Here is a 9,427-nt window from a genome sequence, read left to right on the forward strand (position 1 = left end):
TTCAAAACATGTATTCATACTGAGAACAGTTTTTATACCGGAAAGATGGAATTATGTGAATTTTTTTCTGTCATGAGTTTCCTTTAGCATTGTTTTGTGCTATAACATATGATATTATTTTAAAATTAATGTCATGATCAGAGCATGGTATCAGTGCTTCTGAAATGTTCTAGAACCATGTCATTGGCTACCATGTGGACCTTCCATGACTTGAATGAAGACAAGCCCCAAGACCCTTCACTTGCCCAGGCCACCCACATATTCAAGGAAATTTGGCAATGGAGAAACGTCATGTTTTCTCTTAAATTTGACAAAGTGAGGCTCTAAGTTTACACCTGCTGACTCTTCACATCCCTCCTCCTGCCTAGCAGGTATCATCAGCTTTTTGTGTTGTAACTTTATAGACTTCTATGCAGTGGCCCCCAAATCATATAAACATCAGGCCTGCAAAACCTGGACTCACCCACTTTGCCTATCCAGGAAGAACCAAGTAGCATTTTGTACGGATACCAAACTCTCTCAATAACCCACATCCATGTCACAGTTTGTAGATGCCCACTAGGTCAGCCCAGAACCAAAATCCCTCCTCAGCATGCAACAAAATCAGGGAAAGGAAGTCTGAGGGAAAACAGGGCCAATTCTAGCCTGTATTTAGTCATCCAAGACTTAGGCAATGAGCTGAGTGGCCATCCACAGGGGTAGACCCATGCAGTCTCTCTGAAAGCCCTCACTAGTCTCCACTGCCCACCAGCTCCGAGGGCAGGGGGAGGGGGAGGGGCAGGACGAGCCAGGCCTCCAATCTGGTTAATCCAGGTGGTGGCCTCACCCCCAGTACATAGACAATCAGTCCTGGAGCCTGCACAAGCGGCGACCCCACGCTTGCCCACACCTGGCGCCTGGGCAGCCACCATTGCCATGGGGACCTCAGGGAGGGCAGAGCTCCCCTCCAGCCAGCCAGCCTTACTCAGTCCCATGGGACTGTCCCAACACCAAAGCATGGCCTAAGAGCAATGACATTCTCAGGGTTTTCCCAAGAAAGGCTAGTCAGCCTCGCCTGAGGAAATTACAGAGCCATCCCTGGGATGCATTGAGTACAAACAGCTTCGCATTTTCTGCCCCTGATCGCTTACCACACACTTTTTACCACTTCCTGCTCCCTTCAGCATCACACTAAGAGCCTCTTTCATTTCAGTGACAATAAAGGAAGTTAAAAACAGGGCAGAGGGTCAGCCCAGAACTCTCAGCACTCTCAGATTCCATTTCCAACCTTCACACCTGAAAAATGCTAGAGAAACTTTCATGTGCAGTTTAGAGCATGGAAAAGTCAACCATCAGAATATTCATGGCCTTTAGCCCAAGGTCCAGAGCTATGGGGAGATAGGAATATACTCAGCATCTCCTACGGGGGTTACCGAAGAAACTCTAGAATTCTAAGGCTTCTGATTCCCTTTCAAATGACATGAAACCATCACACCATTGGAGACTCTCTAAAGTTAGCAAATGTGAAGAGTCAGCGTAAAATGCAAATGATGAATATTGTCTCTCAGGTTGTCCCCAGTCATTGGAAAGATTGCTTTCTAAAGGTCACATTTCTGACAAGGAGTAGCTCTCTGTTTTCTAACCAGAGACGTATCCAATGAATTCATTTTTTTTTAAGTTTCCAAGTCCATTTAATGTGTAAATGCTACAGAGCAACTGTGGCCCATTGTAAACTGTGCTGTAGGAGCCAAAATGGATTATTTCTGAAGTTGAGAATATTTGTAAATGATGAGCAGCCAGGTGGATATGTGTGGAGAAGGAGCCAGAGATGGATACTTACAACCTCTATGGCATCTCCCCCGGCACTCTGAGGGCCACTCCTGAGACTCTGGCGAGTGACATGGACATATCAGGGACCTCCCAGCTAAGAAAGAAAGCGGTGAAAATAAATGTGCATGAACATACAAATGTGAGAGAAAAGTGGGACGTCCTTGCATCCAGCTCTGAGTGAAGAAGGAAGACAGGAGTCCACAGGGAAGGGAGTGAAGATCTCGGCCACAGAGCCTGTGGTTTACCTGGAAAGGATGCACAGACCTAGTGAGGCTTGGGTGGAATTTGAAGAAGAGTTGGAAAGGATGGTGCTGGAGGATGTTAGGTAACAAGGCAACTTGTACCCAAAGCACCACATATGGGGACACGTGAATCTTGTGGATAAGACGGTGATTCCGGTCATTTAAAGTGGACGGAGTGGAGCCAATTACATCTTAGAGCACAAGAAAGGTAGGGCCATATCAAATACAGTGAGGGGCAACTCCTATCTCAACCCAGTTCCCAATGGCCAAGTAGACACCACCCTACAGGGTCGGTGTTGTCTATTGTCACTGGAGAAAAGACCGTGGAAATGGGAGGAAAGTGTGGGTTTGAGAACATGACTATTGACTTCCATCGGAAGTGTGTGGGATGAGGGCGTGATATGGAGGGTGTCTAAGACATGTTTAGAACCTGAGGGTAGGAGGATGGGCCTGAGAAACACAAGTTCTTAACACACTCAGCTACAGATGTTCCAAGAATCCAGAGCATATCCCTGGCAGCCAGCTGGAAGTTTCTTTGTAGACTCACACAAAAGCAGTAATTGCCTGGTTTACCAAACGTAAAGCCCATGGTGATATAACTGTGTTTAGGGGGACCTCCTCGACCTTGTCCATTCAATTGGTCATTAATTAACAACACATTGACTTTTTTGCCAGGCACTGCTACACGTGTACAACACAGCCCATAACATTAAAGAGTCTCCCATTAGAAGATAAAAATCATGGAAATGGAAGTCAGTAGACAGTAAGGAACTTTCCCTATTCCAATTTGCATCCACAATCCGAAAGCTGGCTTTTGTCTTTATCAGGAGTGTCCATCTAGACCAGAGCACCACTGCTCAGTGTGGTCTGTAAAGGAGTAGTACTGGGATCCTGTGAGACATGCAAACCCTTGGGCCCCACCCCGACCTGCTGAGTCAGCATCCTCATTCCTGCAAGATCCCCATTAGTCATGAAAGATGTTTGGACCACGGAGACACCCACGCTTCCCCTGCCTGGAAGTGAACAGGAAGCTAGCTGGGGTGCTTCAGTCCCAGGTGCCCCCTTTCTCAGGTCCCTGACAGCAAGGCATGAGCAGAGACCTGCTCCCAAGCCCAGTCCAGCTCTTCCCACCACAGGACTCTCATGCTGAGCTCCAAGCGGGGCCACAGCTGCCCACCTAGGCTGTTGCTGGTCATCCAGGCACCTCACAGGATGGCAAGGAAAGTTCTCCTTTCAGAACCTTCTCTGGAGCTTTTCCCCAACAATGGGCTCCATTAGCCCACCCTTGGGTGAAAGTTGCTAATGAGCTTTCCCCATGCATCTCCTGACAGGCCTTTCCTGAGCCCCAAGACCCCCACTCGCCCAGGCTCCAAAGGGCAGCTGTGCTCCATCTCAGCAGCCCGCTTCTGGGTCCCCTTCTGCATTTGCTGTGGGAGCAGAGACTTGACTAGTAATACAAACTGATGACCCGTCTCTAAGCAATGGGCATCTGGCAGTTACAGGCAGCTGAGTGGGTTACCCGCAGGCGTGCTGCACTCCTGGGCATTACCTGGGCAAACAAGAAAGAGGAGATCACCAGCTAAGTTCCATGGGGGCCCAGATCCAAGTGATGGGCACTGCATGGCGTGCAGCATGCACAGTTCACATCCTGTGGCTGGGGTGCTGTAGACGGCTCCCAGGGCTCTGCTGAATTTGAAGAAGGCAACTTAAAGTAAAACATGTCACTTCGGGCTTCCCTGGTGGCGCAGTGGTTGAGAGTCTGCCTGCTGATGCAGGGGACACGGGTTCGTGCCCCGGTCCGGGAAGATCCCACATGCCGCGGAGCGGCTGGGCCCGTGAGCCATGGCCGCTGAGCCTGCGCGTCTGTAGCCTGTGCTCCACAACGGGAGAGGCCACAACAGTGAGAGGCCCGCGTACCGCAAAAAAAAAAAAAAAAAAAAATGTCACCTCAAAATAATTTTCTCCAAATTTGGGACCTTTGACCATAGCTCCCCATCCCCAAAGAGACCAAGGATTCAGATTAAGCTCTTTGATTTCCCCTCACTTTCCTCAATAATACAGTCCAGTATTGTTTAAATTAGTGATGATTTTTGACTAGGACTTTAAAATGCACTCAATTATTCTAAAGCGTCAAATGTAAAAATTTCAAGTCTTTGGAGTCAAATTAAACTTTATTCACCGTAATTACAAGACTGTGAGCCACCTGTGTGCATTTGGAGGTGGGGGGATGAGAACATTTCACAGCTGCTCATGCACTGTGCTCTGGAAACTAAGCAAACTAGCAAAGTCTGCAGGTGTCTCCCTGTCTGTGTGGATTTTGTTCCCAAATGCTGAGATCCATGATGAGCTGTGCTGTAGGTAAGTAGGGACCTTATAAGCCTGATTTGGGTGGGCCCGAGGACACCAGGGTCTTCTCTCATAGTCCCACTGCAGTCACCAATCCTGGTGCAGATGAATTTAGGGACACCTACCAGCTGCATCGCATCCACATGCAATGAGCCCAGCCAGACCATCACCTACATCAGTGGTTCCCAAAGTGTGTTCCCTGGGCAACAGCATCATTTGGGGACATGTAGAAATACAAATTCCTGAGCCCCTGCTCAGACATGCTGAATCAGGGTCTCCTGGACTAAGGCCCAGATATATGAGTTTTAACAAACTTCCAAATAGTTGCAAGCCTTGCTAAAGTGTAAAGACCACCAGCCTCCCTCATCCCATTTCATCCTCCATATACTTTTGTGATTCAGGTGTCTTTTACCCCAGAGAGAATAAAATGAGGCTTAGAGTCAAAGTTCTCCAGAGAAACAGAGTCAACAAGGCATGTATAGAGAGAAAAAGAGATTTATTATAAGGAATTAGCCGACAGGATGGTGGAGGCTGTTGAGTCCAAACTGTGCAGGGCAAGGCAGCAGGCTGGAGACCCAGGAAGAGCCAATGGTGCCAGCAGCCTGGAGACCCAGGAAGAGCCAATGGTGCAGAAGAAGTCCAGAGGCCATCTGCTAGAGAATTCTCTCTTGCTTCAGGGAGACTAGTCTTTTTATTCTTCGATTGATTGGATGAAGCCCACCCACATTGGGGAGGGCAATCTGCTTTATTCAGTCCACTGATTTAAATGTTTGTCTCATTCAAAACCCTCTCACAGGGCTTCCCTGGTGGCGCAGTGGTTGAGAGTCCGCCTGCCGATGCAGGGGACACGGGTTCGTGCCCCGGTCTGGGAAGATCCCACATGCCGCAGAGCGGCTAGGCCCGTGAGCCATGGCTGCTGAGCCTGCGCATCCGGAGCCTGTGCTCTGCAAGGGGAGAGGCCACAACAGTGAGAGGCCCGCCTACCGCAAAAAAAAAAAAAAAAAAAACCCTCTCACAGAAACCCTAGGATAATGTTTGCTCGAGTATCTAGGCTCTCCATCACCCAACCAGGTTGACACTCAAAATTAACCATCACAGCTGTCCATGTACCCAGCCAGTGGGGGAACCAGGATTGGATTCTGGGCAAGGTGTCTTGGCAGCTGCTGCCCATGACACCACCAGCTGTTCAATCGGTCCCCTTTCTTCTTGGGGTGACAAGAAAGGCACGGCTTTGTAGAAAGGGTCCAAGCTGTGCTGGAGGACAAATCAAACCACAGCCCTCTCTGCCATGTGCCAAAGGTAGGGTCCTGCTCTCTTCAGCCCTGGAATCCCATCCTGAGGAAGGGGAGAACACAGGGGTCCAGACTGGAGCCAGGGGCTGATTTGCCTCTTATTTGCATAAATTTGCATGTCACCTCCCAGTGCGTCCACCCTAGTTGAAGTAAAGAACCCTGAAATGCAGCTTAAGATTAGACTGGAGGCCCTGCCTGAGGCCTGGGTTGAGCAGGTTGATCACATCCCTCCTTGGGAGGAAGGCCAGGGGCCAACGTTCCGGTACTTCACTGGATGGCCGCCTGTGCATAGATCACACCTCACTCTCCGTAACCACAGTAAAGGGGTTCTGGGCACCCCCTTCTTCTCCAGTTTCCTCGGATGTGAGCTCATACATGGGACAGCAAAGAAAGTCTGAGGTTCTTCACTAGAGGCTGTCGCTTGGTTACCCCCACCACACAAAGTGCATCCAGCCAGCAGCCCCGTGCCCTGATAAGGGTGGGCAGTGGCTGGAGCACAGGCTGCCATGAGCCCTGAGCACTCCAGACCTGCACACCCTCCCACGAAGGCATCCCTCCTGCCTGGCAGCAGAGTCCCCTCCTCAAGTGCTTTCCCACACCCTCCCTGCACACAGACTTTCCTCCCTGGGTAAACAGCACACCCAGCCCTGTCACAGGAGACAGAAAAATGATGGTAGGGAATTCTCTCCCTAGTGACAACTCTCTCTCCTAGTGACAACTCACCTCCCCTGCCAAGAACCAAAAAGGAAACGGAAATTGATGCATCTACAGCTATTTCTGATGGTTAATTTTCTACCCCAAACTCATACCAAATCTGCACCCAGATGTCCCTCACCCTCCAGCTCGTGCAGCTTTCATCCCCCACTCCCTGGATTCTCGCAGGTGTCCCATCTGTTTGCACAATCCTGTTTGGTGTGTTTTTTGAGCTGGCTGCCTGGAAGCAGGGGGTAGGTGGTGATAAGAACAGTAAGTCCACTTCTCAGAGTTGGGAGCCCACTCCTTTCTCTCTACACATCATCCCCATCCCATTCAAGTTCTCCATTCCCCCTCCAAAGCTTTGTTCTTGGGCTTTCACTCCCTTAATCCTCTGAATCAAGAAGTTTGCCCATCTTGATCTTTCACCCATATTTCCTCCCATTTTATCCTCTTCATCTCATTCATGCTCACATCTATTCAGTTTTCTGCTTGGCCTTCCTTTAAAAAAAAAAAAAAAAAAAAAAAAAGGCTCACCCACTCAGCCATAAAAAGAAACGAAACTGAGTTATTTGTAGTGAGGTGGATGGACATAGAGTCTGTCATACAGGGTGAAGTAAGTCAGAAAGAGAAAAAAAAATGCCGTATGCTAACACATATATATGGAATCTAAGGGAAAAAAATGTCATGAAGAACCTAGGGGTAAGACAGGAATAAAGACACAGACCTACTAGAGAATGGACTTGAGGACATGGGGAGGGGGAAGGGTAAGCTGTGACAAAGTGAGAGAGTGGCATGGACACATATACACTACCAAACGTAAAATAGATAGCTAGTGGGAAGCAGCCGCATAGCACAGGGAGATCAGCTCGGTGCCTTGTGACCACCTAGAGGGGTGGGATAGGGAGTATGGGAGGGAGACACAAGAGGTAGGTGATATGGGGATATATGCATATGTATAGCTGATTCACTTTGTTATAGAGCAGAAACTAACACACCATTGTAGAGGAATTATACTCCAATAAAGGTGTTAAAAAAGAAAAAATCCAACCACCCTTCTCTTACTTACTCACTCCCTTAGCTTTTCAACATAGTTTCTCTCTCCATTAAATCAGGCCACCACCTGCACCATCATCCACCTGATATGACTATTTTCTTTTTTTTGGACCATTTTGACTATAAATTTCTGCTCAAGAAACTGACCAAAGATCACCTCCAACTCCATCTGACTATGGCCCTGTAGACCTCCTTGACTATTTTTCTAGTGTTGTTCTCATGTACAGGACTGACCAATTAACTCTGTCAGACCCCAGCTCTGACATCCCAGTCTCCCTTGTTTTAATGATCAATATGACTGCCTTAATAACATCTGCTGGGATGAGAATTAATCATCTTTTGGTCAGTATTCTGTGACAGGTATTATATCTCTATCTTTCCAATTGGAGTCTAAGAGAGGAGTAAATCTCTTTCTAGTTTTAGACACAAATTCCATTTTATTCTTCAACTCAAAATCCCCAGTGATGCCCATTTGACCCCAGCATAGAGTTCCAAACTCTCAGGGCTCAGATCTGCTGGCCACTTCATCCTAAGTGTGGCCCACTACTCTCCAACATGAATGTTCACTAAGTACAAAACTATTGTCATTCATTTGTATTTTTAGTCAACTCTTTCATAAGTGAATCTTGTCACCTCAATGAGCTTGAAGATCCTAGTGTCCAGAACCATATTCTCATTTACAGCATATGCTGCACAGTGTGGAGCACACAGGGAAATCTCAGTGTGCCCTGTTGAATGAGATACTGGATTTATAAATATTTGATGAGCCTGGGCTGACTTCAGAGGATGACCCAAGAGGATTCATAAAATACTGCCATTCATTACGGCAGTATTCTCCCAAAATATTTTATTTGATTGATAGAACCACAAAACCAAAGAGAAATTAATGATCCAGAAGAACCATCAAGAGTGCAGATGCTCCCTTCTCTGGACAGGAAAGGAGCCATCTCACTAAAGCTGTTGCCTAGGCAAAAGAGAAGTCAAAACCAGAAAAGTATTTAACAGCAACCACAGTTTAAGGTCAGTCCTCTCTCCTTGTACTTTATCAAATTCTGCCCTGCTCAGTGACAGGAAACTTCTGGAAGCTTTGAATTCTTTACAAAAGGCTTAAAAATGGATTTGGTCTTCTTAAACTCCTAGGATCTGAATTTTATCCTTTTTCATTTTCTGCTTTCTTCACTGTAGATAAAGATATCTAATTTTTTAGGGGAGTGTTTCTTAGACTTCCCACAAACACCGCCTGTGCGCTGGATTATTTGAGACATGTTTTCTGCAGCTGCTTTTGATGGTTAAATGTCATAGAAGTCTTCAGTCCCATAGTATTTTGTAGTGAAAAATCTCTGACCTTTTGAGGTACTGAAAGAGATTTGGTGCTGTAGTAATTTGAAGAAGCTTACAAAAATCTTGGTAGGATGGATGATGGATGGATGGATACATGGAAAGATGGGAGGAAGGATCTGTAGATGGGGGTGGGTGGATTGATGGCTGGAAGGAGGAATAAGTAGATGTATGACTAGGTGGGTGGATGGATGGATGGATGGATGGATGGATGGATGGATGGATAGGTGAATGGATGGATGAATTGATGGATGAGTAGATGGATGGATGGAAGACAGGATGGGTAGATGAATGGGTGGATGAATGGATGAGTAGGTGAGGAAGGTACAAAAAAGACAAGGAGGAATGGGGGAAGGAAAGAGGAGAGGAGAGGAAAGGAGAGGAGAGGGGAAGAGAGGAGAGGAGAGGAAGTCAGATAAGCTGGTCACATTCACAGTTAATCTTGGTCTATCTTGGTTCATCAGCCCATCCCAACCAGTACAGCCTCCATGCAGTCAGCAATATTTCTCTCCTGCTATCAGCACAATTGAGTCAACCCAGACTCAGTTCTTAGAGTTGCTATTTTGAGAACTCATTAGTGGTTTGAATTTACAAATCCTGTGGTTTTACACCTAGCTACAGAGGTCAATATTTATAGCATGCTAACAATGT

The sequence above is a fragment of the Mesoplodon bidens genome (assembly GCF_964165515.1).
Source record: "Mesoplodon bidens genome assembly, chromosome: 6".
NCBI classification, from domain to species: domain Eukaryota; kingdom Metazoa; phylum Chordata; class Mammalia; order Artiodactyla; family Ziphiidae; genus Mesoplodon; species Mesoplodon bidens.